Genomic DNA, 23,017 nt, shown 5'->3' on the forward strand with positions numbered 1-23,017 from the left:
CACATATTCTAGGAAGATCTCTATCGGTTGAACCTCTATGTCAAGGATTCGGTTAATCCTCTATGTTGTTCCCTTTGTCCTTCGGTATGTTACTTGCCCGAGATTCGATCGTCGGTATCTCTATACCTAGTTCAATCTCGTTACCGGCAAGTCTCTTTACTCGTTCCGTAATACAAGATCTCGTGACTAACTTCTTAGTCACATTGCTTGCAAGGCTTATTGTGATGTTGTATTACCGAGTGGGCCTCGAGATACCTCTGTGTCACACAGAGTGACAGATCCCAGTCTTGATTCATGCCAACCCAACAGACACCTTTGGAGATACCTGTAGAGCACCTTTATAGTCACCCAGTTACGTTGTGACGTTTGATAACACACAAGGTATTCCTCTGGTGTCCGGGAGTTGCATGATCTCATGGTTATAGGAACATATACTTTGACATGCACAAAACAGTATCAATAAACTGACACGATCATATGCTACGTTTATAGTTTGGGTCTTGTCCATCACATCATTCTCCTAATGATGTGATCCCGTTATCAAGTGACAATACTTGTCTATGGCCAGAAAACCTTGACCATCTTTGATCAACAAGCTAGTCAACTAGAGGATCACTAGGGACAGTGTGTTGTCTATGTATCCACACATGTATTTGAGTTTCCAATCAATACAATTCCAGCATGGATAATGAACGATTATCATGAATAAAGAAATATAATAATAACTAATTTGTTATTGCGTCTAGGGCATGTTTCCAACAGTCTCCCACTTGCACTAGAGTCAATAATCTAGTTCACATCACTTATGTGATTGCAATGAACCTAACACCCATATAGTTATGGGGTTTGATCATATCTTGCTTGTGAGAGAGGTTTTAGTCAACGGGTCTGAACCTTTCAGATCCGTGTGTGCTTTAAAAATCTCTATGTCATCCTATAGATGTTGCTACCATGCACCATTTGGAACTATTCCAAATGACTGCTCCACTATATGAATCTGGATTACTACTCATTGTTATTCGGATTAGTGTCAAAGCATGCATCGGCGTAACCCTTTACGATGAACTCTTTTAACACCTCCATAATCAAGATTTTCTTTCCTTAGTTCATTACTTACTAAGGATAACTTTTGACCGCTGTCCAGTAATCCATTCGTGGATCACTTTCGTACCCCTTGACAAATTCATGGCAAGGCACCCTGATGGGGTTATAGTCCTAGGGTAGGGTCATAGGCCTGCCCTGTAGGTCCTACCCAAGGACTACCCTTCATAAGGGACAAGGCCCTTAGTCAGTTCCGACTGAACTAAGAAGTTCCCATCATCCAGTCGGTAACGGAACTTCGACCATCCACTCGGAGACGAGCATTCGGAGTATATCAAACTAACCGACTCGATTCCACTGTGTGCATCGTAACCCCCCTGGGGGGAAACGGTCATACGTTTCCACACGCCTTTATTAGCATTTAAGATGTACGTTACCTGTAACGTAGGCATTTATTCGCCACTACTCCACCCCTGTGCACCGAACTGTTGTGGAGGGCAGCGCACTCTATATAAGCCACCCTCCCCCACTGGTGCAGGGGTTAGCAACTCATTTGTATTCCATATTCCACTCGACAACAAGCTCCCAGAGCACTGACACGTAGGGCTATTACCTCCACCGCAGAGGGGCCTGAACTCATACAATCTCGCCATAGCTAAGGCTCTGCCCATCCTTTTCGTACCCTACACATCTACTGTCAGACTTATACCCACGACAGTTGGCGCCCACCGTGGGGCAGGCGTCTAAGCGACTTCCGGCGAGTTTGCAACTACTTCCTTTCGTCATGTCGTCCGGTGGAGATTCGAGTATGGGTCACCAGATCTTCTTTGGCGCTCTCTCCTTCATCGTCGACGATTCGGCATGGCTTCGGGACGCCCCTCTCGACGTCGAGGCACTTCCCCGCCGCGGGGCTACGCACTTTCGTGCCGGCGCCCGCGGCATTCTTCTTCTCCAGCAGTCGGCTACGGTGTCGACCTTCACCGCCGTCACGCGCCGCAACAAGCGGTCCCGCCGTCCGCGGCTCCAGCGTTGGGTGCAACACGCCCAGGCGCGCCAGAACGCTTCTTCACAAGTGGTAGTTCTAGAGTCTGTTGTGGTTGCCCCGCCATCCCAGCGCTCGGACTCGGTTCCGACTGAGTTTGCTTCCGAGTACGCGGGTCGTGGGCCTGCAGCAGAAGTACGCATGGCCAACTCCCATGAAGATCCCCGTCAAGCTGGCCGGAACGCACGAGATCGGCGAAACGTCCGGCGCGCATCGTCCACCTCGCCGTTCTGCCAGTCGGCACACTCGGCGGAGCAACCTGGAGTTGTTCCGCACACCCCTCCTCAACTTGGCTGCGGCTGCCAAGATAGCCGATTCCCTTCAGCTGACTGATTCAGAGGCTGGTAGAGGGATCGAGCAAATCCGCGCCCTGTTGCACACGGTGCAGCAGCAGAATTCGGCAGTCTCCTAGTCGCACAACAGGATCCACAATAGTTCTGTTCATGCGAATACGCATCGGTCGGTTCACAGCCCTGGTTCCCATCAGCGACACAGGGGAGGCAGCCGTTCCACAAATCATGAAGATCGTCGCCGTTCACGCACCCCTCTGCGGGGTGGGTCCTACGGGCCCCGACATCATGATGATCGGCGTTCGGTCGGTGACACTTACGACCCAAGGCCCGACAAAAGAGGGTGTATCGCCCAGCGAAGGGTCGACAGGGGCCGAGCCCACCGCGATGGTTACAATATGGACCGTCCGAGTGGAAGCAGAACCATCATGTCTGGTCCCGAGTGATTAAGTCGAGCCATTCGTTCGACTGACATCCCGCCCAACTTCCGATTGGCGACGGGAATCAGCAAGTTTACAAGAGAGTCCAAGCCAGAAACATGGCTGGATGACTACCGAGTGGCAGTCCAGATCGGAGGAGGGGACGACCATGTCGCCATGAAGCACCTCCCTCTGATGCTCGACGGCTCGGCGCGAGCGTGGCTGAACCAGTTGGCCCCCTCAAGCATCTACAGTTGGGCAGATCTGGCCCGAGTGTTTATCAAGACCTTCGAAGGGACATGCAAGCGCCCTGTGGGCCTCGTGGAGCTCCAGCATTGCGTCCAGAAGCAGAATGAGCCCCTGCGTGATTTCATTCAGCGTTGGACAACTCTCTACCACACGGTGGAGAACGTCACAGAGCATCAAGCAGTCTACGCCTTCAAGGCAGGCGTGCGGTACAGGGATCTGTACCTAAAGTTCAGCCGAACAGGTGACATCTCCATGAGCAAGATGATGGAGATAGCAGCAGGCTATGCAAATGGCGAAGAAGAGGACCGCATCCGAAGTGGCAAGCACAAGACAGTCGGCGATGGAGATGGGAGTAACACTCGGAAGCAGAAGCAGAAAGCTCCGTCCACTCCGCAGGCAGAAGCTGCAGCCGTGACCAATGCCAAGTTCAAGGGCAAAGGGAAGGCGCAGTTTACCCCCAAGAAGAAGCAGTTCAATAATCCCATCCTGGACCAGCCATGTCCGGTTCATACGAAGATGGACGAAGAGGGCAACCCCATACACCCAAAGCATACCACTCGACAGTGTCGCCTCCTGATCCAGGGGTTCGGCGAAGGGCAACCGAGTGAAAAGGACAATGAACAGGATGAGGAAGAAAAGGAGGATCCGTTCCCCCAAGTCCATGTGACACTGATGATTTTTGCTGACGTTGAGAGCAAGAGTCGACCGAAGCTGGTGAACAGGGAGGTGAACATGGCCACCCCTACCAACCCCAAGTTCCTCAAATGGTCTCAGACTGCGATCACCTTTGACCAGTTGGATCATCCAGCACACGTACCCACCCCAGGGAGACAGGCTCTGGTCGTCGACCCGGTGGTGGAAGGAGTCCGACTGCGCAAAGTCCTCATGGACGGCGGCAGCGGCTTGAACATCATGTACGCCGACACTCTCAAGGGGATGGGCATTCCGATGTCCAAACTCAGCGAGAGTAGCATGCAGTTCCATGGAGTCGTACCTGGACGGAAGGCCAAGTCACTCGGCGAGATCGCGTTGGACGTCGTTTTCGGCTCCGACAAGAACTTCCGCAAGGAAAAGCTGACGTTCGAAGTGGTGGACTTCCAGAGCGCTTACCACGCAATTCTGGGCCGCCCAGCGTATGCGCGTTTCATGCCCCGTCCATGTTACATATACCTAAAGCTGAAGATGCCAGGCCCGAAAGGTGTGATCACCATCACGGGCAATCGACAGCGGGCCGAAGAGTGTCTGCAGCAGGGATCAAGAATCGCCGACCAGCAGATGGCCGTCCTCGAGCTCGACGAGTACAAGAAAACAGTCGACCCCGCTGACCTGATGCGCTCGAAGAAGCGAGCTTCAGAGTCTGCATTCCAGTCGGCAGGAGAGACAAAGAAGGTCAGCATCCACCCGACGGACGACACTGCTGCCCCGACGAACATCTCCACCACCCTCGATCCTAAATAGGAAGCCGAGCTCACCCAATTCCTCCGTGAGAACTGGGACATCTTCGCATGGAAACCCTCTGACATGCCAGGTGTACCCAGGGAGTTGGCTGAGCACCGACTGCATGTGGATCCCACCGCTCGGCCCGTCCGAGAACGCCTGCGATGGTCCGCCGCACACAATAGGAAGGCAATCGGGGAAGAGGTGGCCAAGCTGCTGGCAGCCAACTTCATTCGCGAGGTTCACCACTCCGAGTGGCTCGCCAATGTTGTCATGGTGCCCAAGAAGGATAAGTCGCTCCGAATGTGCATCGACTTCAAGCATCTCAATAAGGTCTGCCCAAAAGATCATTTTCCGCTCCCCCGCATCGATCAGATTGTCGATTCGACTGCGGGCTATCATCAGATCCGTCTGTATGGTCCCGATGAATTAAAGACAGCCTTCATCACCCCATTCGGGTGCTTCTGCTACATCACTATGCCATTCGGTTTGAAGAATGCAGGAGCTACCTTTATGCGCATGATCCAAAAATGCCTCCTCGACCAGATCGGTCGGAATGTGGAGGCGTATATGGATGATATCGTAGTCAAGTCACGCAAAGGTTCCGACCTGCTGACTGACTTGGCAGAAACATTCGCCAACCTTCATAGGTACGATATCAAGCTCAACCCCGCCAAATGTTCATTCGGCGTTCCCAGCGGAAAGTTACTCGGTTTCTTCATTTCCGAACGAGGGATCGACGCAAACCCCGAAAAGATCGGGACCATCGTCCGAATGGAGAGGCCGGTCAGAATACACGATGTTCAACGGCTCATAGGTTGCCTAGCGGCTTTGAGCAGGTTCATCAGTTGACTCGGCGAGAAAGCACTTCCTCTGTACCGACTCATGAAGAAATCAGATACTTTCGAGTGGACAGACGAAGCCCAAGTCGCATTCGACGACCTCAAAGTCCTACTTTCCACCCAGCCGGTTCTTACTGCTCCGCTCAATAAAGAGCCCCTTCTTCTGTATATCGCGGCTACAAATCAAGTCGTCAGCACTGTTCTTACAGTCGAACGAGAAGAAGAAGGCAAAGCATACAAAGTTCAGCGGCCAGTGTACTACCTCTCTGAAGTCCTGACTCCTTCCAAGCAGAGGTATCCCCACTATCAAAAACTTATCTACGGGATTTGCATGACTCCAAAGAAGGTGGCCCATTATTTCCAAGACCACTCGGTGTCTGTCATTTCTGATGCTCCATTGTCGGAAATCCTCCACAACCGGGACGCGTCAGGCCGAGTGCCGAAGTGGGCAATGGAGATGTTGTACTGCGATATCAAGTTCGAGGCCAAGAAAGCTATTAAGTCTCAAGCTCTAGCTGACTTCATAGCAGAATGGGTAGAACAACAGCAACCGACCCGTATCTACTCGGCTCATTGGACAATGTTCTTCGATGGGTCCAAGATGTTGAATGGCTCCGGCGCTGGCATTGTGATCATATCACCAAAGGGCGACAAACTCAAGTCCGTGCTGCAGATACACTTTGATTCCTCCAACAACGAGGCAGAGTATGAAGCTCTCCTTTACGGATTGCGCATGGCCATCTCACTCGGCGTCCGTCGCCTGATGGTCTACGGCGATTCGGATTTGGTGGTCAATCAAGTGATGAAAGAGTGGGACGTCAGGAACCCCACCATGACCACATACTGCAATGCAGTGAGGAAGCTTGAGAAGAAGTTTGAAGGTCTAGAACTCCACCATGTTCCGAGACTAAAGAACCAAGCAGCTGATGAGTTGGCAAAACTCGGATCCACTCGGAGACCAGTCCCAAGTGACGTCTGCCTCGAGCACCTCCACCTTCCCTCAGTCAAAGAAGATCCTTTCACAGAGGAACCAGTACAACCAAAGAGTTCAGCAGATCCGACTGAAGTCGATGTACCTGCTGTGGTTGATCTGGTCATGGAGATTCTAGCTGTCATCCCCGATTGGACTATGCTGATCATTGCATATATCCTGAGGCAAGAATTACCAGAAGACGAAGTCCAGGCCAGGCAGATAGTCCGTAGGTCGAAGTCGTTCACTGTCATTGATGGCCAATTTTACAAGGAAAGTGTTTCAGGCGTTCTTCAACGATGCATCTCCCCAGAAGAGGGGCAGCTAATCCTGGAAGAAATTCACTCGGGAACCTGTGGCCATCACGCTTCTTCGAGAGCAATCGTCACCAAAGCATTCAGAGCTGGTTTCTTCTGGCTGCAGGCAAACGAAATGGCTAAAGATATGGTCGACCGATGTGAGGGCTGTCAGTTCTACTCCAACAAGTCCCAGAGCCATCAAGTTTGTCAGGGACATCATCTCCAGATTCGGTGTACCTCACAGCATAATCACGGACAACGGGACAAACTTTGACTCGGACAGATTCAAAGGTTTCTGTGCAAGCCAAGGTATCCGAGTGGATTTTGCTTCCGTGGCGCATCCTCAATCCAATGGACAAGCAGAGCGGGCGAATGGACTTATTCTGCAAGGTTTGAAGCCCCGACTCCTGCGAGAGGTGGGACATGCCGCTGGCGCATGGGTCACCGAGCTACCTTCAGTGCTTTGGGGTCTCCGCACAACCCCGAACAGACCTACAGGGCGATCACCGTTCTTCCTCGTTTACGGAGCAGAAGCAGTCCTTCCGAGTGACTTACTTCACAATGCTCCACAAGTCGAACTCTTCTCCAAAGCTGAAGCAGAACACGCAAGGCAAGATGGAGTGGACCTTCTAGAGGAGGAGCGCGAGATGGCACTGACTCGCTCAACCATTTATCAACAAGATCTGTGGCGCTTTCATGCACGCCACGTCAGGAGTCGCACGTTCCAAGCAGGCGACCTGGTGCTCCGAGTGGATCAGCAAAGACCTCACAAGCTGGCTCCTGCCTGGGAAGGACCCTTCATCATCTCCAAGGTGCTGAACAACGGAGCATACAGACTCTACAACATCGACAGGGAGACAGACGAGCCACGAGCATGGAACAGAGATCTCCTGAAGCGCTTCTACACATGACCGTCGACTGAAGCAATGTAAAGAACAAGTATTGATGAAATAATATAAAGTAGATTGAGCTTTTGCAGATTCAGAATCCTTCCGCGATCACAGACTCCGGTCTCAAAAAAAAACTTAGCTGCGATCCAGAACCGCCTAAGTTCTAACTTTCTCCGAGTGTGCACTAAACATCGCACTCGGGGACTTAGCTGCGATCAAGAATCGCCTAAGTACTAACTTTCTCCGAGTGTGCACTAAACCTCGCACTCGGGGACTTAGCTGCGATCAAGAATCGCCTAAGTACTAACTTTCTCCGAGTGTGCACTAAACGTCGCACTCGGAGACTTAGCTGCGATCAAGAATCGCCTAAGTAATAACTTTCTCCGAGTACACACTAAACGTCGCACTCGGGGACTTAGCTGCGATCAAGAATCGCCTAAGTAATAACATTCTCCGAGTGTGCACTAAACGTCGCACTGGGAGACTTAGCTGCGATCAAGAATAGCCTAAGTAATAACTTTCTCCGAGTACGCACTAAACGTCGCACTCGGGGACTTAGCTGCGATCAAGAATCACCTAAGTAATAACTTTCTCCGAGTGTGCACTGAACGTCGCACTCGGGGACTTAGCTGCGATCAAGAATCGCCTAAGTATTAACTTTCTCCGAGTGTGCACTAAACGTCACACTCGGGGACTTAGCTGCGATTAAGAATTGCCTAAGTATTAACTTTCTTCGAGTGTGCACTTAACGTCACACTCGGGGACTTAGTTGCGATCAAAAATCGCCTAAGTATTAACTTTCTCCGAGTGTGCACTTAACGTCACACTCGGGGCTTAGCTGCGATCCAGAACCGCCTAAGTACATGAGTAATAGACCCTCATTGAGGCTCATGTGGATGTCAAAACAACTGACAACTACATGAGTAGCAGACTCTCATTGAGGCTCATGTGGATGTCAAAACAACTGACAACTACATGACTAACACATCGCCCCGAGTGCGACCTCATAGTCACACTCGAAAACCTAGTTGCGATCCCGTATCGAGTATTTTTTGACCTTCGAGTGTGCCCTAAAGATCCACTCGGAGACTCACCAGACCCTCATTGAGGCTCATGTGGATGTCAAGACTACTGACAATTACATGAGTTCCAACTCGCCTCGAGTGAGGCCCGTCCGACGCACTCGACGACTTAGCCGCGATCATGAATCGCCTAAGTACTCTATTGCCTTCGAGTGTGTACCCTACAGATACACTCGGAGACCCCGCAAGACCCTCATAGAGGCTCATGCAGATGTCAAGACAACTGACACTTACATGCTCCGCATGTTTGCCATTGGCTTCACCAAGAAACGCCAAACAAAAACTCGAGCCAAGATTGCAACAGAAGAGCAAACGGTTTGATTGAAATTTGAAGTTCACCGAAAGATAGTCGGCTCGGTGTGGATCAAGCTTACCCGCACCGAACCAAGAATGTGACGGCCAACAGCAGTGGCCAAAGTTCCTTACAAATCAACACTCGGCATACCGAGGATAAAGTTTTCTTAAGCGTCATCCGGATTAGCGCCAGGACTGGAGGGCTCTACGAATGTGTCCAGATCGATCCCGTCGGCGATGCGGGTGGCACTCTCAAGGAAGGTTTCCATGAAGTCTTCGAATCGAAGTTTCTTCGTATTGGCGACCTTCAGTGCTTTCAGCTTCTCCTCGCGCACCTCCTTGCAATGCACTCGGACCAGGGACAGAGCAACAGCTGCACCACAGCGAGCCGCAGATTTCTTCCATGACTGCACTCGGTTTGGGACCTCCTCCAGTCGAGTCATCAAGTTTTCCATCTCCTGCCATGACTCATCTTCAGGCCAAAGCTCCTTGTCGATCCGGCCGACGACTTCTCTCACTCGACCGATGAAAGTACCAACTTTGCGCACGCGAATGTGCGCTCGGAGCAGATCTCGATTGGCGTCCTCGCCGAGTGGAACGTTCTCGCGAATTGACCGCTCCACGTCAGCTGCTTCAGCTTCAGCGTCCATGCAAAAATCTGCAACAACAGGACAAGCAAACAATAAGCGCCGAGTGTAACACACATACCACAAGCACTCGCAAAAACAGGACTTACCAGCCAGACAAGTCATCATCTGCCGAGCCCAGTCACTGACGTATTTCTCCTGCGCTATACACCGTTTGTTCAGCACATCCATTTGTCCCATCAGAGCGGTCCTTTGTTTCCCCATCTTCTCAACTTCAGCATTCAGTACCTTGTTCTCTTCACGAGCCTGCTCCAACGACTTCTCTCGTTCTGCCAGAACGTCCTTCATACCAGCCATTGCAAGCAGTGCCGCATCCAGCTCACCAGCAAATTGAATCTTTTCAGCCCTGAGAGTCTCGTATGTTGTCCCCATTTCACAAGTTTTCTGCCAGCCAGCACCAAGAGATGATCAGACAATCCAACAATAAAAAGTCTAAGTTCTTCAGACCCCTGCCGACGCAAGCAGTCGACAGCGGTCTCAGGGACTACACCCAGTGGGTTCACTGGGAGTGACCCCACTGGCATGAAACTCAAACAGGTCCGCCCTATTGAGATACATGACAACACCTACGCCTACGAGGCTAATACTACCCGACCTGAGTAGAATTACTCTCGGGGACTCTTACAGTAGGTGCACTCCGAGTGCCCCAACTGTTAGCAGTCGACCATATTGTTTACGGATCTGACCAAGTCAAAGACAATACGCATCAAGACAACTGCCGGTGCAAGCACTCGACAGAAGTCTCGGGGACTACACCCACTGGGTTCACTCAAAGTGAACCCATTGCAAACATCATACAGTATCTGAGCACACCCAGTGGCTTACAAGAGAAAAGTAAATACTTACTAGGCCACTTACTCGGATATCGTCTTGCAGCTCCAAGCTCCGCTGGTACAGGGATGCGATGGAGTTGTACGCTTTCTTGGCTTCTCCCGCCATCAGCTCCGCCTGCACCATGGCCCCCTTGGCCGCTCCCACCCGATCCTCCAGGAGGCGCTGGACGTTGAACTCGACATTCGACGGGCCTGGCATCGTTGGAAGCTCCTTGGGCATCCCAAGGCCCGCTCCAGTCGGTTCATCAACTACCAGCGCCATTTCAGTCGGCGGCATCGCCTCAGTCGGCGGCACGTCCGTGGCGAGAGCAATAACTGGCGAAACAGCCTCGAGAACAGGCTCCGCATCTAGCTCAGGTCTCCCCTGGTCACCCTCATCCACGCAAATCACCCCTGACAGACCGAACGGCGCGAGATCTCAGAAAAAGAAAGGGGCAAGACCGAAGACAGAATTCGCGATGCGATAATATAAAACTCTCGGAATTGCTACAACACACCTGGCTGGGACGAGACGACGTTGTCCGCATCCATGGGATCATCCTCCTGGCGCGCCGGAGACGTCGCAGAGGTGGCAACCCTGTCGAGTGAAATTCATTCGACCGTCAAACAAAAGTTCAATCGAATATCAGAAGAAGAAGGATATCAATACACTTACGTGGAAGTGACGGGAACAGTGACCCTCATCCGCGGCAAAGACTTCCGAGGTTTAGATCCGCTCGGTTTGGCCACCTTGGAAGGCTGACCCGCAGGCTCAGTAGCAACATCCCTGGTCCTCTTGGTGCTCCGAGCACTCGGGACCACGGGAGCAGTGGGTGGAGCACTCGAGGATGCTGGAGGGACCGAGGGAACTGCAGGTTCATGTCGGCGCTTGGTTCGGTGCTCTGGCGGCGGGGGCAGCGAGTCCTGCTCTTCGTCTTCCTCCTCTTCCTCACTAGTCTCTTCCTCCGTCTCCCCGCTGTCGGAGACATACTCGGCACTCTCCACGCTGCCCTCCTGGCTGCCCTCCTCCTCCTCCTCGGCCGGGTTCCCGTTCGAGACAGGAGAAAACCAGTTGGTCCACTTCTGCATAAAATACAGTCGGCGACATCAGACGACACACAGAGATTCAAGCAAGCAATAAAACTAAGACAGTTACGTGCCATCGACAAATGGTACTCACCTGGTTCGGAGGAGGATTGTCCGCGCAGAAAGGCTTCGCTCGCCGGGATCCTCTGGGGTTCTCGCAGGCGCCTGTGATCTGGAGCACCCACGACGCCACCTTCTCCTCGGTCACGCCCACAACGATGGTCCGAGTGGAATCTTCGGGCCCCGTATAATGCCACATGGCATGGTCGCGAGCCTGCAGGGGTTGGATGCGCCGACCGAGGAAAACCTCCAGCAAGTCTATGCCGGTGACCCCCCTTCTGACGACATCTAAGAGTGCGTCGACCAGAGGCTGGATGTCGTTCTTCTCCGCCTTCGTGAGCGCAAGCTGCTTAGGCGGAGCGGGTCGATCTAAGCAAAAGGGAGGCAGCCCTGTCGTGGCATTCGGGCAGGCAACGTCCTGGCAGTAGAACCACGTCGACTGCCAGTTCCCGACCGACTCACTCAGCTGAAGGGCAGGATAACTACTTCTACTCTTCTTCTGGAAACCTAAGCCTCCGCAGAGCTGGAGAAGGTGTGTTTTATCATCCGACTGGCTAAGTCGTTTGATAGTTTGGGATCTAGCAGAGAATATATGTTTGAACAGCCCCCAATGGGGAGGACATCCGATGAAGCACTCGCACAGAACTATGAAAGCAGAGAGATGGGCTATAGCATTCGGGGGAAAGTGGTGAAGCTGCGCCCCGAAGTGGTTCATAATGCCTTTGAAGAAAGGATGCGGGGGCAGAGAGAAACCTCGATATACATGACTGAGCAGCAAGACGCGCTCCCCCTCCCGGGACGCCGGCTCGACCTCGTTCTCCGCCGGCAGCCTCCAAGACTTGTGCACGATCATCCCATGCTCCACCAGCTGCAGCAGATCCCCCTCCGTCACCGTGCAGGGGAGGAAGTCGCCTTGGATCCACCCCGCCGGCAACGGTCGCTGCCGCTGCTGAGCAGGAGCCGCCGCCTTCCCCTTCTTCTTCCTCGCCTCCATCTTGCTGGTCTGACCCTTGGTCATGGCGGAAGCTGTGGATCTGTGGAGGGGAAGGAGGAGTAAGGAGTTTAGGTGCGCTGGAGGTGGCGAGAAGGACGGAGCAAGCAAAGGCAAAAGACCCAGCGAGCGTAACGAAAAACCCTCGCCGCTGGGATTTAAGTAAGGTTCCGAATGGGTCACTGGTAGGTGGCCCCAAAACCTTATCCCCCGACCGACCGCGGTGATATCAGTGGAGAGGATGAAGGCGCGAGAATCGAGGCATCAGGCGCTACTCGAGCGCGCTGGCGTCATCCCCGCTGAGGGCACGGAAACCGAAATTTGAGGATCCCGGAAAATCCGCCGCTGTCAGTTGACTGGTCACGTCAAGAGATACCCTGGAAGCACTCGGTTTCCGACAGTTTGTTCCACAAATACTTCCACTCGGATCGTTGGTCAGAGAAGATAAAATGGATCGAGGCAAGCAACATCAAAGTCACATCCGTACCAGTCGGATCCAAACTTCAAGCATCGCTTCATCGTTCCAACCCCAATCCATTCGGGGACTAATGATGGGGTTATAGTCCTAGGGTAGGGTCATAGGCCTGCCCTGTAGGTCCTACCCAAGGACTACCCTTCATAAGGGACAAGGCCCTTAGTTAGTTCCGACTGAACTAAGAAGTTCCCATCATCCAGTCGGTAACAGATCTTCGACCATCCAGTCGGAGACGAGCATTCGGAGTATATCAAACTAACCGACTGGATTCCACTCTGTGCATCGTAACCCCCCTGGGAGGAAATGGTCATACGTTTCCACACGCCTTTATTAGCATTTAAGACATACGTTATATGTAACGTAGGCATTTATTCGCCACTACTCCACCCCTGTGCACCGAACCGTTGTGGAGGGCAGCGCACTCTATATAAGCCACCCTCCCCCACTGGTGCAGGGGTTAGCAACTCATTTGTATTCCATATTCCACTCGACAACAAGCTCCCAGAGCACTGAGACGTAGGGCTATTACCTCCACCGTAGAGGGGCCTGAACTCATACAATCTCGCCATAGCTAAGGCTCTGCCCATCCTTTTCGTACCCTACACATCTACTGTCAGACTTGTACCCACGACACACCCATCAGGTGTGGTACACAGCATAGCATACTATAGAGCCTACAGCTAAGGCATGGGGGACGACCTTCGTCCTTTCTCTTTCTTCTTTCATGGTCGGGCTTTGAGTCTTACTCAAATTCACACCTTACAACACAGCCAAGAACTCCTTCTTTGCTGATCTATTTTGAACTCCTTCAAAAACTTGTCAAGGCATGCATTTCATTGAAAGTTCTATTTAGCGTTTTGATCTATCTCTATAGATCTTGATGCTCATTGTTCAAGTAGCTCTATCCACGTTTTCCTTTGAAAAACTCCTTTCAAACAACCCGTTATGCTTTCCAGAAATTCTACATTACTTCTGATCAACAATATGTCAACCACATATACTTATCAGAAATTCTATAGTGCTCCCACTCACTTCTTTGGAAATACAAGTTTCTCATAAAACTTGTATAAACCCAAAAGCTTTGATCATCTCATCAAAGCATATATTCCAACTCCGAGATGCTTGCACCAGTCCATAGAAGGATCGTTGGAGCTTGCATACTTGTTAGCATCCTTACGATCGACAAAAGCTTCTGGTTGTATCACATACAACCTTTCCTCAAGGAAACCGTCAAGGAAACAATGTGTTGACATCCTATGTGTAATATTTCATAAATAATGCAGCAACTGCTAACATAATTCCAATAGACTTTTAGCATCGCTACGAGTGAGAAAGTCTCATCATAGTCAACTGTTTGAACTTGTCGGAAACATCTTTGCGACAAGTCGAGCTTTTCTTAATGGTGACTTTTCACCATCATAGTATGTCTTCCTTTTAAAGATCCATCTGTACTTAATAGTCTTACGACCATCAAGTACTTCTTCCAAAGTCTACACTTTGTTTTTATACACGGATCCTCTCTCGGATTTCATGGTGTGACAGCCCGATGCCGATGTTCCAGAAGATTCCCCTCTCTTTCCGTTTTCGTCGTGTGTCTATTTATATTGGTCGCATCATCATTGCATCATGCGCATCATTAGCATTGCATCGACATCTCCGTTGCCGCCAGTTTTCAAAACTTGCATTCGTTAGTAGTGGCCGGTTCGCGTCGTTGTCCGTTCTGAGTCGAACCGCACTCGCACGCGCACGCGGCATCGTCAAACCCTGTTTTAAAAGTGTGCGTGAAACTTTCCCTGATCGGGTTGAGATTTGACGTGCGGTCTAATTTTAATATAGCTAGGCCGCGTGTCAAGTTTCGTCGCGATCGGAGTTCGTCTGGTACCCGAACGGTCGACCGTAGCGGCACCGTATTCGGTCTATCGTCGGACGTGTCCCGGTGTTTTAAATTCGTTGTCGGGTGTCGTTTCCCCTCTCATATCTGCCTAGCCCCTCTGCAGAGTGCTTCGTCTCTACGTGCAGCCCAGTCCGAAACCTCCCGGAACCCGAACCCGGCGGTCGTGACCGTTGGATCCGGATCAACCCCGTTTTACCGCAAACCGTCTTCGGTTTGTCCAGCAGACTCCTCAGCATATTTATTCTCGACCGTCCGATCGAATCGGAGGGTCCGGATCAAGCTCAAAAATTATGTTAGCTATTTAAGCAGACAAAGCCCTAGAACCTAGGACCCTGTCCCATCCATCAAACCCTCCCGTGTTCAGCCGCCGCCACCCACTCCTGGCCTCTCTTCTCCCTTGGGATCTTCCCTAATCCACATGCCCAAATCAGCCGATCCATCCATCCAATCAGCGCCTGATGCCCGCAACCTCTTCCCGAGTCTCCCGTACTCTTCCTCGCATTGTCGACGACCGGCGCCGCTACCAGGGATCAGGAGCAGCAGGTCCTGGCCTCTCCCTTGCCTCTCTTATCCTCTCTGTGTTTTCCCTCTGCTCCCTCTAAGCTCTGCATCTCTCTCTTTTCTGTAGGAGAGCGGGAACGAGGAGGAGGTTCAGGTTCGGTCACGGCATCGTCGGAGCGCCCTGTTGTGGGACCTTCGCCCCTCCGTCCTCATGCTCGCCGGAGACGTCGGTCAGAGCGCCACCGGTGACCCATCCAGCGAGCATCCGCCTTGCGCGCCGCAGCCCCAAGACCCCCAGCCGCTCGTCCAGCTCCACCTCTCCCCGACGCATCAGCAGGAGCAGCTGCACCCGCAGCGCCCCGCTGTTCCCCCTCCTCGCCGCCTCGCGCCGGCCAACCACCGGAGGGCTGCCAGGCGTCGGTTCCCGGGTCATCCCTCTGCCCTTCTCCCTCCCTCCTACCGCTTCCCTCTTCCTGGCTCTCTCACTCTGCCATTTTTTTCCCGTTTCTCTGAACAGCAACTGCAGGAGCCCATGGCGGCCGTCTCGTCGCCGTGAACCTCACCGTTGGAGCCCTCCCAGCCGGATCCGCACCCGACCGTTCCCCCCTATCCATTCCCGGCCTCCGAGTCCGCCATCTTTGTCGGAGCATCGCGTCGTCGGCCTCTGCATCCCCGTTGAGAGCAGTCCTCCCGATCTGAATTCAGTCTCCTCTAGATCCGTTCTAGCAAGGACATGTTGTCTGTAGTGGGCACTGGTTCTGTCAACGAGTTGTTGGCTAGCTGAGTTGGCTAGCGCAGCCAACTGCTGTGATGGAGGTCTCTAGTTCGACTCCCTTGCGCCCCAGATTTTATGTTTCTTTTTCTTTTGTTGTGCACCAGCTCATATTTGCTCCCCGTCTTGGCTAGTTGATATATATTCGAATTCCTTTCATGCTAGTAGTAGAGTTTAGTGCAGTGGCTAGCAACCTTATTTTCAAATGAGAGGTCCAGGGATCAAATCCCCATGAGTGCATATTATATATTTTTTTTAGGAATTTTGCCTCCAGCGCAACAGCTTCTGTCATACTTGTTGATGTGTTGTTTTGTCAATTTTGGCACAACCACTTAATTAGTCTGGTGGTAGGGATATTAATGTTCATCCAAGGGATCTGGGGTTCAAATCCTAGCAATTCCAATTTTTTTATTTTGGACAGATTCAATGCCCTTTTGTAAAATTCGTATAAATTTAACCGTGCACCGGATTAAAATGATTTCAACATGTAAGTTGCTTAGAATTTTCTGTAGTTTCACAATAACCATCTCCCATGCATATTTAAAACTGTTAGGTGTGTTGTTTTGCTTCGGTTTGCATGTCGACGTAATATAAACGGTTTAGGTCATAACTATTTAACCGTATCTCTGTTGGAGATGTGCCATATATGTAAATTGGCCAGTACGACGAGTAGAAACACGTGAACCACTTTGTTTTGCCGTTTAACAAACCTAAAATGTGATTAGGACAAATCTGGACAGAATTAAGATTTAACACATGGGGTCATTTCGGAGATGCTATATGTCGTTTCCGGTCTCATTTAAAATGCTTAGATAGATAGATTAATTTGTGCTTCACCCCCTTGCCATGTTAACAATATTTTAAATATTGTTGTGTAAATTAATGGGAGTGAACTAAACAATTAAATGTGGAGTTTCGTCGATATGCAACCCGTTGCATATCGAGCGTCACTTAATGTGTAGTGTTTGATTGTTGTGATTGTCATGCCTTGCATTAGACCATTCATGCATCATATGTGTTAAGCATCATGTGGTGAATATCGTGTGTTGATTTGTGTTTCCGGTTTTCTTCGCCTCGTTAGAGTTCCGCAAGCGTGTCGGAAAGTGAGGATCCGTTCGACCATGTCGGTTCGTCTGCTTCACGGAGTCATTCCTCTTCCAAGCGGGATCTCAGGCAAGATGACCATTTCCCCAGATACCATTACTATCATTGCCATGCTAGTTTTACCGTTTCTATCGATTATGTCTCGTTGCCTATCAAATGTTAAATATCAGCCTCTCAACCATGTCATGAAAACCTTCAACCTGTTCGACCTAGCAAACCACTGATTGGCTATGTTACTGCTTGCTTAACCTGTTGATAGCGTTGCTAGTTGCAGGTGCAGTTGCTTCCCTGTGAAAACAAGGGTTCCTTGGCTTATCACCATATTTAAATGCTATTTAATTTAATGCACCTATATACTTGGTAAAAGGTGGAAGGCTCGGCCTTTCTAGCCTGGTGTTTTGTTCCACCTTTGCCCCCTTAGTTTCCGGCTACCGGTGTTATGTTCCATAATTGAGCGCTCCTAACACGATCGGGGTTGTTATGGGGACCCCCTTGATAATTCGTTTTAGATTAAAGCTGGTCTAGCAAGGCCCAACTTTGGTACTACATTTGCCTAATCACCTAATAAAATTGCATAGGGACTTCCCGGGCCCCGAGGATAATTTAATCAACCCCCGGGCCAGTGCTCCTCATGAGTGTTGGTCCAAAACAGAGCAGCTTATTAATGCTACCCGGGGCAACTCGGCGTTTGGCGTGGTAACCATCGCTCATCCGTCGTGTCCTGAGAACGAGGTACGCGACTCCTATCGGGATCGCCGACACGTCGGGCGGCCTTGCTGGATTAGTTTTACCTTTGACGAGATATCTTGTGCATCGGGATTCCGGTGATGCTTTGGGTAATCTCAGAGTTGAGGTTTTCCACTAGGGAATCCGACGAGATCGCGAGCTTCGTGATTGAGGATTTATATGCGGCTTGTGGTAATTTGTGATGGACTAGTTGGAGCACCCCTGTAGGGTTAAATATTTCGGAAAGCCGTGCCCGCGGTTATGTGGCAACGTGGAAACTTTATTCAACACTGGTTCTAGATAACTTGAAGTTAACTTAACTAAAATATGCCAACTGTGTGCGTAACCGTGACTGTCTCTTTTGTGAGTTCTTTCTCCGATCGAGGACACGGTGGGGTTATGTCTGACGTAGGTAGGTGTTCAGGATCATTCATTTGATCATCAGTAGTTCACGTCCGTTATGCGTAGATCTTCCCCCTCTTATTTCTTGTACTCGTAAGTTAGCCACCAAATATATGTTTAGCCGCTGCTGCAACCTCACCACTTAACCATACCTCACCCATTAAGCTTTGCTAGTCTTGATACCTTTGGAAATGAGATTGCTGAGTCCCCTGTGGCTCACAGATTACTACAACACCAGTTGCAGGTACAGGTAAAGGTTACCCGACGCGAGCGCGTTGATTGTTCATTTGGAGTTGCTTCTTCTTCTTCTTCTTCATCGATCTAGGATGGGTTCCAGGACGGCAGCCTGGGATAGCAAGGATGGACGTCGTTCTTCTTTTGTCGTTTGTTTTCGTCCGTAGTCGGACCCTGCTCTTACTCTTGATGATTATGTAATGTACTGATGTGACTCTGATGTAGCTTGTGGCGAGTGTAAGCCAACTCTTTATATATCTCTTCTTTTCAGTACATGTACTTGTAACGATATCCATTCTTGCGACACGACGAGATGCGCTTCTATCCCTGACGAGGCCCTCGTGCCAAATTGAGGATACGGTCGCATCTTGGGCGTGACAAATGGCCTCCAGCCATTTGCCGGAATCCGGGCCCACCATCGCTTCTTCATAGCTCGTAGGTTCATTGTTGTTCAACAACATGACCTCCAAGACAGGGTTACCGTACCACTCTGTAGCAGTACGCGACCTTGTCGACCTACGAGGTTTGTAGTAACTTGATCCGAAGCTTAATGATCACTATCATCAGTTTCCACTTCAATTGGCGTAGGCGTCACAGGAACAACTTCCTGCGCCCTGCTACACACTGGTTGAAGTGACGGTTCAATAACCTCATCAAGTTCCACCACCCTCCCACTCAATTCTTTCGAGAGAAACTTTTCCTTGAGAAAGGACCCGTTTCTAGAAACAAACACTTTGCTTCCGGATCTAAGATAGGAGGTATACCCAACTGTTTTGGGTGTCCTATGAAGATGCATTTATTCTCTTTTGCTTCCATCTTATCATGCTGAAACTTTTCCACATAAGCATCACAGCCCCAAACTTTTAAGAAATGTCATCTTAGGTTTCTCCAAACCATAGTTCATATGGTGTCATCTCAACGAAAATACGTGGTGCCCTATTTAAAGTGAATGCGGTTGTCTCTAATGCATATCCCATAAATGATAGTGGTAATTCGATAAGAGACATCATAGTATGCACCATATCAAATAGGGCGCGGCTACGACGTTCGGACACACCATCACACTATGGTGTTCTAGGTGGCATGAGATGTGAAACAATTTTCACATTTGTCTTAATTGTGTACCAAACTCGCAACTCAGATATTCATCTCTATGATCATATCGTAGACATGTTACCCTCTTGTCACCACGATCTTCAACTTCACTCTGAAACTACTTGAACCTTTCAATAATTCAGATGTGTGTTTCATCAAGCAAATACACTGGTATCTATTCAAATCATCTGTGAAGTAAGAACATAACGATATCCACTGCGTGCCTCAGCACTCATTGGACTACATACATCCAAATGTATTACTTCCAATAAGTTACTTTCCAGTTCCATCTCACTGGAAAACGAGGCCTTCAGTTATCTTGCCCATGTGGTATGATTTGCATGTCTCAAGTGATTCAAAATCAAGTGAGTCCAAACAATCCATATGCATGGAGTTTCTTCATGCGTTTATACCAGTAGGTATGGTTTGCATGTCTCAAACGTTTCAAAAATGAGTGAGTACAAAGATCCATCAACATGGAGCATCTTCATGCATTTTATACCAACATGACTCAAGCGGCAGTGCCACAAGTAAGTGGTACTATTATTACTACTTTCTATCTTTTGGCATCAATATTATGAACATGTGTAACACTACGATCGAGATTCAATAAACCATTGAAGGTATTTATTCAAGCAAATGGAATAACCATTATTCTCTTTAATGAATAATCGCATTGCAATAAACACGATCTGATCATGTTCATGCTCAACGCAAACACCAAATAACAATTATTTAGGTTTAACACTAATACCGATGGTAGAGGGAGCGTGCGATGTTTGATCACATCAACCTTAGAATTACTCCCAACACACATCGTCACCTCACCCTTTCTACTATCCATTTAATCTGTAGCTATAATTTCGACTTACTAACACTTAGCAACTGAACCAGTATCTAATACCCTGGTGCTACTAGGAGTACTAGTAAGGTACACATCAATATCAGGTATATCCAATATACTTTTGTCGACTTTGTTAGCCTTCTCATCTACCAAGTATCTACGGTAGTTCCGCCTGAGTGACTGTTCCCCTCATAACAGAAGCACTTAGTCTCGGGTTTGGGTTCAACCTTGGGTTTCTTCACTAGAGAAGCAACTGGTTTGCCATTTCATGAAGTATCTCTTCTTGCCCTTGCCCTTCTTGAAACTAGTGGTTTTACTAACCATCAACAACTGATGCTCCTATTTGATTTCTACTTTCGCGATGTCAAACATCATGGATAGCTTAAGGATCATCATATCAATCCTTGATATGTTATAGTTCATCATGAAGCTCTAGTAGCTTGGTGGAAGTGACTTTGGAGAACCATCACTATCTTATCTAGAAGATTAACTCCGACTCGATTCAAGCGATTGTACCACTCAAACAATCTGAACACATGCTCAACGATTGAGCTTTTCTCCCTTACTTTGTAGACAAAGAATCTTGTCGGAGGTCTCATACCCCTCAACAAGGGCACGAGCATGAAATCCTAATTTCATCTCTTGGAACATCTCATATGTTTCGTGACGTTCAAAACATATTCAGTGCCTTAATTCTAAGTCGTTAAGAATTATGCACTGAACTATCACGTAGTCATAAAAACGTGTATGTTAGATGTTCACAACATCCACAGACGACGCTCGAGATTCAGCACACCGAGCGGTGCATTCAGGACATAAGCCTTATGCGCAGCAATGCGGACAATCCTCAGTTTACGGATCCAGTCCGCATAATTGCTACTATCATCTTTCAACTAAATTTTCTCTAGGAACATATCGAAAACAGTAGAGCTACAGCGCAAGCTACAACATAATTTGCAAAGACCTTTTGACTATGTCCTTGATAATTGAGTTTAGCTAAACATATTACTAATGCCTCCCACTCAAATAGACATCCCTCTAGTTATTCGAGTGACGCATGATCCAAATCCACTAACTCAAGTCCGATCATCACGTGAGTTCAGTATAGTTTTAGTGGTGAACATCTCCATTTTGATCATATCAACTATATGATTCATGCTCGACCATTCAGTCTCTTGTGTTCTAAGGCCATGTATCTACATGCTAGGCTCGTCAAGTTTAACCTGAGTGTTCTGCGTGTGCAACTGTTTTGCACCCGTTGTATGTGAACGTTGAGTCTATCACACCCGGTCATCACGTGGTGTCTCGAAACGATGAACTGTCGCGACGGTGCACAGTCGGGGAGAACACAATTTTATCTTGAAATTTTAGTGAGGGATCACCTTATAATGCTACCGTTGTTCTAAGCAAAATAAGGTGCATAATTGTATTAACATCACATGCAAATCATAAGTGACATAATATGGCCATGATCTTGTGCTTCTTGGTCTCCATCACCAAAGCATCGGCATGATCTTCATCGTCACCGGCGCCACACCATGATCTCCATCATATTGATCCCCATCATTGTGCCGCCATCGAGGTTGTCGTGCTATCTACGCTACTACTACTAAAGCTACTACCTAGCAATATAGTAAACACATCTGCAAGCACAAACGTTAGTTTAAAGACAACCCTGTGGCTCCTGCCGGTTGTCGTAGAATCGACGTGCAAGTCGATATTTAACTATTACAACATGATCATCCCATACATCCAATATACCATATCATGTCTTTGGTCATATCACATCAAATGCACATCCTGCAAAAACAAGTTAGACGTCCTCTAATTTGTTGTTGCATGTTTTACGTGGCTGCTATGGGTATCTAGTATGATCGCATCTTACTTACGCAAATCCACAACGGTGATATGCAAAGTGCTATTTAACCTTCTCCAAGGACCGCCTCGGTCAAATAAGATTCAACTAAAGTTGAAAAACAGACACCCGTCAGTCATCTTTATGCAACAAGTTGCATGTCAGTCGATGAAACCGGTCTCTCGTAAGCGTACGATTAAGGTTGGTCCGGGCCGCTTCAATCCAACATTACCGCCGAATCGAGAAAAGACTAAGGAGGGCAGAAAATTTTAAATCAACGCCCACAAACGCTTTTATGTTCTACTCGATGTATCATCTACGCATGAACCTAGCTCATGATGCCACTGTTGGGGAATATAGTATGGGAAACCAAAAATTTCCTATGCACACGCAATATCTATCCATGGTAATGATCATCTACGAGAGGGGAGAGTGAATCTACATACCCTTGTAGATCGCTAAGCGGAAGCATATATAACACGGTTGATGTAGTGGAGCATCTTCGCGATCCAAATTGCAGCCCGTCCCATGATCTCATCACGATCCGTCCCGCGATCCCATCACGATCCTTCCCGATCTAGTGCCGAACGGATGACACCTCCGCGTTCAGCACACGTACAGCTCGATGACGATCTCCACCTTCTTGATCCAGCAAGAGGGGGTG

This window comes from Hordeum vulgare, chromosome 1H (assembly GCF_904849725.1).
Source record: "Hordeum vulgare subsp. vulgare chromosome 1H, MorexV3_pseudomolecules_assembly, whole genome shotgun sequence".
Taxonomy (NCBI): Eukaryota; Viridiplantae; Streptophyta; class Magnoliopsida; order Poales; family Poaceae; genus Hordeum; species Hordeum vulgare.